This window comes from Echinops telfairi, unplaced genomic scaffold, assembly GCF_000313985.2.
Source record: "Echinops telfairi isolate 266 unplaced genomic scaffold, ASM31398v2 ScPeMD7_7425;HRSCAF=8463, whole genome shotgun sequence".
Lineage (NCBI taxonomy): Eukaryota > Metazoa > Chordata > Mammalia > Afrosoricida > Tenrecidae > Echinops > Echinops telfairi.
Window position 1 is genome coordinate 1,921,837 of NW_022111325.1, and position 6,038 is coordinate 1,927,874.

The 6,038-nt window shown below is 45.4% G+C and overlaps 1 pseudogene; it reads left to right on the plus strand.

Moving 5' to 3' along the window:
- The first annotated feature begins 5,420 nt into the window (after positions 1–5,420).
- LOC101641165 lies at positions 5,421–5,820 on the plus strand (annotated as a pseudogene).
- Positions 5,821–6,038: the final 218 nt, after the last annotated feature.

Sequence of the window (6,038 nt, forward strand, 5' to 3'; positions counted from 1 at the left end):
CACATCGAGGCAAAACACTAAGGGCATGCAACAGAACAGCAAGGGGAACAGAGCAAGGAAGTCCCCAAGGAATAAAAAAAATAGATTTTGGGGCCAGGGCATGGCACCCCATCAGACTCTACCAGAAAATACTCTTAAAGGTCAACAACAGACCTTGAACTATTTAGAGGCTTTTCTTTTTTAGTCTTTGGTTTGTTGTTGTTGTTTTGTTTACTTTTGTTGCTTTGTTTTGCTCTGTCTTGTTTTTGTGCATCTTATTATCTCTGCAGGTCTATACAGATAAGATAGGCGGGATAAACAATCTGGAGGAGGAAAAAATGGAACCCACGGTTCCAGTTCTGGGGGGACATGGGAGAGGAGGAGTTGCAGGGGAAAAAGTGGTGTTAACAAACCCAGGGACAAGGGAACAACAAATGATCCAAATCGATGCTGAGGAAGGTGTAAGGGGCCTGGTAGGGCTTGATCAAGGGCAATGTAACTGAGAGGAATTACTGAAACCCAAATTAAGGCTGAACATGATAGTGGGACAAGAGGAAAGTAAAAGGAAATGGAGGAAAGAGCTAGAAGGCAAAGGGCATTTACAGAGGTCTAAATACGCACATGTACATATGTAAATATATTTATATATGACAATGGGGAAATAGATCTATGTGCATATATTTATAGGTTTAGTATTAAGGCAGCAGATGGACACTGGCCTACACTCAAGTACTCCCCCAATGCAAGAACACTTTGTTCTATTAAACTGGCATTCCATGATGCTCATCTTCCCAACACCATCTCTGAAGACAATGGGTGCATACGCAAATGTGATCAAGAAAGTTGATGGTGCCTATCTATCAAAAGATATAACATCTGGGGTCTTAAAGGCTTGAAGGAAAACAAGCGGCCATCTAGCTCAGAAGCAACAAAGCCCACATGGAAGAAGCACACCAGTCTGTGTGACCACAAGGTGTTGAAGGGATGAGGTATCAGGCATCATTAGAACAAAAAATCATATCATATTGAATGAGGGGGAGTGCGGAGTGGGGACCCAAAGCCCATCTGTAGGAAATTGGACATTCCCTTACAGAAGGGTTGCGGAAAGGAGATGAGCCAATCATGGTGTAGTGTAGCAATGATAAAACATACAACCTTCCTCTAGTTCTTTAATGCTTCCTCCCCCCCACTATCATGATCCCAATTCTACCTTACAAATCTGGCTAGACCACTGGTACAGATAAGAACTGGAAACACAAGGAATCCAGGACAGATGATCCCTCAAGACTGGAGGTGAGAGTGGCGATACCAGGATGGTGGAGGGAAGGTGAGGTCGAAAGGGGGAATCGATCACAAGGGTCTACATATAACCCCCTCCCTGGGGCACGGACAAGAGAAAAGTGGGTGAAGGGAGATGTCGGACAGTGTAAGACATGACAAAATAATAATGATTTAGAAATTATCATGGCTTCATGAGGGACGTGGGCAGGGAAGGATAGGAAAAAATTAGTTGATACCAAGGGCTCAAGTAGAAAGCAAATGTTTTGAGAATGATGATGGCAACAAATGTACAAATGTGCTTGACACAATGGGTGTATGTATGGATTGTGATAAGAGTTATACGAGCCCCAATAAAATGATTTTAAGAAAGAAAAAGACATCATTGGATACATGCTCAAGAGGGACCTTCTTATGTGCTAAAGGGCCAACAACTTCAGACCTGGGTGCATGCCAGCACCAGCAAAAGATCCAACCGATCAGCTCCTCTGTTTTACCAAGTAGCTATATTATCTTTCCCAACAAAGCAGAGGAAGCCAGGTGTCTCTATATCAGCGCCACCAACTGATAACATGTAAGACAAACATATCCATACTGGACCCCTCAGGGATGTCTCACAGGAAGTGAGCCTTGGCAGCTAAGGCAGTCACACACTGGTCTGACCATCAGAAAACAAGAAAGTCGAGGGTCACCAAGCCATTTATCTCTCCACCCTTCAATTAGTCTTACATGTGTTTATCAGCCAGGTTGGCACAATAAACCTTAACAATCTCAATCCACCCTTGCCAACTTGGCACCTGTACACAATTGCCCAACAATTGCAGTTAAATAACACCTACACCTTAGTCCTATAATTCTCTGAATATATTCCCCACCTATGAACGTTTGTAAGCCAACTACTTCATGTTATCCCAATTTGGGGTATCCAATTCCTATTCTGCCCACTTACATCAAACCAGTGCTCTGAGGAGACAATCATATTTTTCAACATGAAGAATCTTCATTCCAGTTGGAACCTTGTGAAGTCAGCATCCACAAGCAAAGTCAAATCAGGACAGGTCATCCATAAAGTCAGCAGCAATAGGCACCAGTTCACAGGCTCAAAAATCTATTCATCTGGTCTGGTTCTGGTCAACTCAATGTGGGCTGCCTCACTCAGCCTCCACAGGGTGCCCATTGGTTGCCTTGCCTTTAAACCATGGGTTCTCACCAATACTCAACAAGCCTAGCCCCCTCGTGCTAAATCATTGTGGTAGTCACCTAGTATGGTGTCAATTTAAGGATTAAGAGTGTAGGGGTGGAGTCTAGGCTGTCAATCTGGAGACAGCCAGTGAGACTTCTGTGTGGGCCTGGCCTTCTCCTGAGAATTCTGGGAAATCTGGGGTTTTCTCCTTTGAGGCAGAAGACACCTCTCTCTCTGCCACTCCCTGGGAGACATTGCCCAAGACAAGCCACATGGACGCACCTAGACCTCAGAAACCGGAGAAGCCACAGAGAGACCCCTGCCAGTACTGAGATTCTTACAACACCACTGGATCCAAAGACTTTATACTCACTGGCTTGTGGTCGTCTGACATTTGGCATCATTGCATGTATTTCGTGAGTCTGAAGAGGACTTTATAGACTGATATCGGAAATATGGGCTAATATCGAACTTATGGACTTGATCTGGACTGGGCTGGGATGCTTTCTTGACGTGCAATTGCTCTTGTATATAAACCTCTTCCTAATATGCATATGTGTATCCATGGATTTGTTTCTCTAGTCTACCCAGACTAACACAGTCATGAACCTTAGGCCAGTCAACCGGCTCTCGTCTTCTCCTTTTTCCCCTGTAAACCAAGTCCACAGGTGTCAGTGGCCAAACTCAACCCATCTCTTTATTGCTGCATTTCTCCCACTTCCACTCACAAGTGGATCCAGGTGGTCACCTAGCAAGCATTTCAGCTGGCCCACAGGCTCCCTTTAATGTTCAGTCCTAGAGAGGTTGTTTTTTTTCATGGTTTCAGATTTTTTCCAGCTACTGGCACAAACCACTGGTTCAAAATTCCAAAATCCAGAGTTTCTTTTTCCCTTCTATCTGCCAATCTTGCCTCCAGGCAAGTCTCTTGGAATGCAAATGCCCTGAGTACTCCAAAGCACTGGGTGGGGCTTATCTTTTCAAAGCTTGCTTTGCAGGTGCGTCCTAAACCCATCAAAAGATCAAATTTTAATGGCTGAAAGCAAGTGGGCTTACAAGCTTTCTATTTTCATACTTCCCAATGAACATTTCTATAAATCATTTTATCGATAATAAGAAATCAGTATAAACAAAAATAGAATCAGACACTAATTTTTTTTATTTTTACTGGGCGGCTGGTTTAATGTGTCTTTTTGATCTGCAGAAAGCCCAGTTCAACTGGGACCCAGAAATTGTCGGCCTCCTACATAGCTCCTTTTTCTGGGGTTGCAATGTTACCCAGATCTCCGGAGGATTTATCTGCCAAAAATTTGTAGCCAACAGGTACCACAGAGGTGGAATTTCCGGCTGGGATGGGATCATCAAGGCAGGGGATGGGGTTAAAGGGTGTGGGCTTCTAGTTGTGCACCGACCTTGTGGGGTGGGGAGCAGCCTAGGATTTGGGCGGGGTCTTCAAACGAGGGCTTGAGTTTGTGGGGCCCAGGGCTCCCAGAAAGGCGGCGCCTGCGGGGCTGTAGCCAGGGAGGGCGGAACCATAGGCAGAGCAGATTGCTGGACCCTTCTGGGGACCACGGTCTCCTCTCATCAGGGTTTTTGGCTTTGTCATTGTGGTGACGTCCACGCTGAACATGCTGACCCCCTCCACGGCCTGCGGCCACTAGGGCTGCGTCCTCTTCTCGAGGACCCTCTTTTGGCTGCTGGTCTCCTAAGAGTCCCCAGCGGTGCACCCCAGCATCTCCTAGGAGGAGTGCAAGTACATGCAGGATGGCATCGGCCGGAGTGCCAAATTCATGAATCCAGTTCTGTTTGGACCGGGCTGTGGGTGGGGGCGGCCCGCGGGGGTGGGGCAGACCTGGGAGGCATTGAGGCAGGCGATCAAAGGGGCTTTTTTTGTGTGTGTGTTTTTTAATTACATTCTTAAAACAGTCAAGTTCAATCCTTATCTAGCTTATCTAAATCCTTATCTAAACGATTTATACAGCAATATGGGATTAGTTCTCTGAGCGCATCAAACCAGCTCCAAGCTTGCTGTCAGCCATTTTCCTTAAGCAGCATGGTTTCTGAGACATTCAAACAGCGATTTCTACCCCTGAGCTCAAAATACACATTAATCATATTCATTTTCGCCATTTTAAACAGCAATAACCAAAGACTACAACCAAACAAAATAATCAAAACTTCAACTTCCCATGTTCTTCCCAGAAAACAACCGAGTAAACAGGGTGACTTTATCTGACCTCTGGCTAGCCAAAGAAGCACAACTAACAGGAGGCAGAGGTCAAATGAACATCTACTGCATCTTATGATTTGTTTCTCTAGTACCCCACTGCCAACGTACCATAATGTGTTAGCCTGGGTACATTAGAGAAACAAATCCACAGAAACTCATATATACATATATTTGAGAGTTTTTTATAAAAGGTAATGTACATTAAGAAAGCATCCCATCCCAGTGCTGTCCAAGCCCTTAAGTCCAACATTGGCCTATAAGTCCTTCTTGATCTCACAAAACACATGCAATGACGCCAACTGCAGGAGGAAAGCTGAATCACTAAGCGTGTAAGCATCTCAGAGCTAGCAGGGGTCTCCACACCGGTGCTCCAGTCCCAGGGCTGTATCGGGGTAGGCCCCTGTGGCTTCTCCTTATGGGTTATCTTACAGGAAGTGAGCCTTGCCAGCTGAAGCAGGGAATTGGTGAAGGCAGCTGCACCCTGGTCCGACCATCAGAAAACAAGAGACCAGAGAACAAGAAAGGCGAGGCTCACCAAGCCATTGATCTCTCTGCCCTTCAACTAATCCCACATGTGCATATCGGCCAGGTTGGCACAATAAACCTTAACTATCTCAGACAGTCTCCTAAGTGACTGAGTTGGACTAAGGGATTGCTAAAACAAGCCTGTAACAGGCCTGGCTGTTGGGTGTCTGTTGCCTTTGTGCCTCCTGCTTCCACCTTGCATCCTTTGTGTCCTCTCTGTAGGTCCAGATGTTCGCAGAGAACTTGCACTGCCCTGACTGTGGACAGCAGTGGCTCCCTCACTTAGAAGTAGGCTATGAGTTGTACCAGACCGAACTTACTGAAAATGAATGTTACCTTTTTAGACAGCATGCAAAGAACTGATGACTGGCCTGAGTGTTACCCTGGTAATCCTACTGATAGAATCCTTGTTCTTCCTTGGTCTGTCCCTCTTGCGTGGGCTCCCCAAAACCTCTCCAGGTAGACCTTTGAAAAAGCTTGCCATCCATTTCTTCTGGGCCCACCCCTGGTTAGGATCCATGACTCCAGAGTAGCCGATTTGGACCCGGCTCTACACCTATTCTTGAGAAGAACAGGCAAAACCTTCAACAAAAACCTCGGTTAAAGCAAGGAACTTTTTATCTACTGATTTTCTTATTTAATAAATCACTTTACTGGAGGCTCTTACAACGATTCTAGCAAACCATGCATCCATTATATCAAGCAGACATGTACAATTGTTGGCATCAACAATTTCTAGACATTATCTTTCTTCTTGAGCTCTTTGATATCAGCTCCTTTTTCCCCTCCCTCGTCCACCCTGCCACCCCAGCGAACCCTTAATATATAGTATGTATTGTTATTATT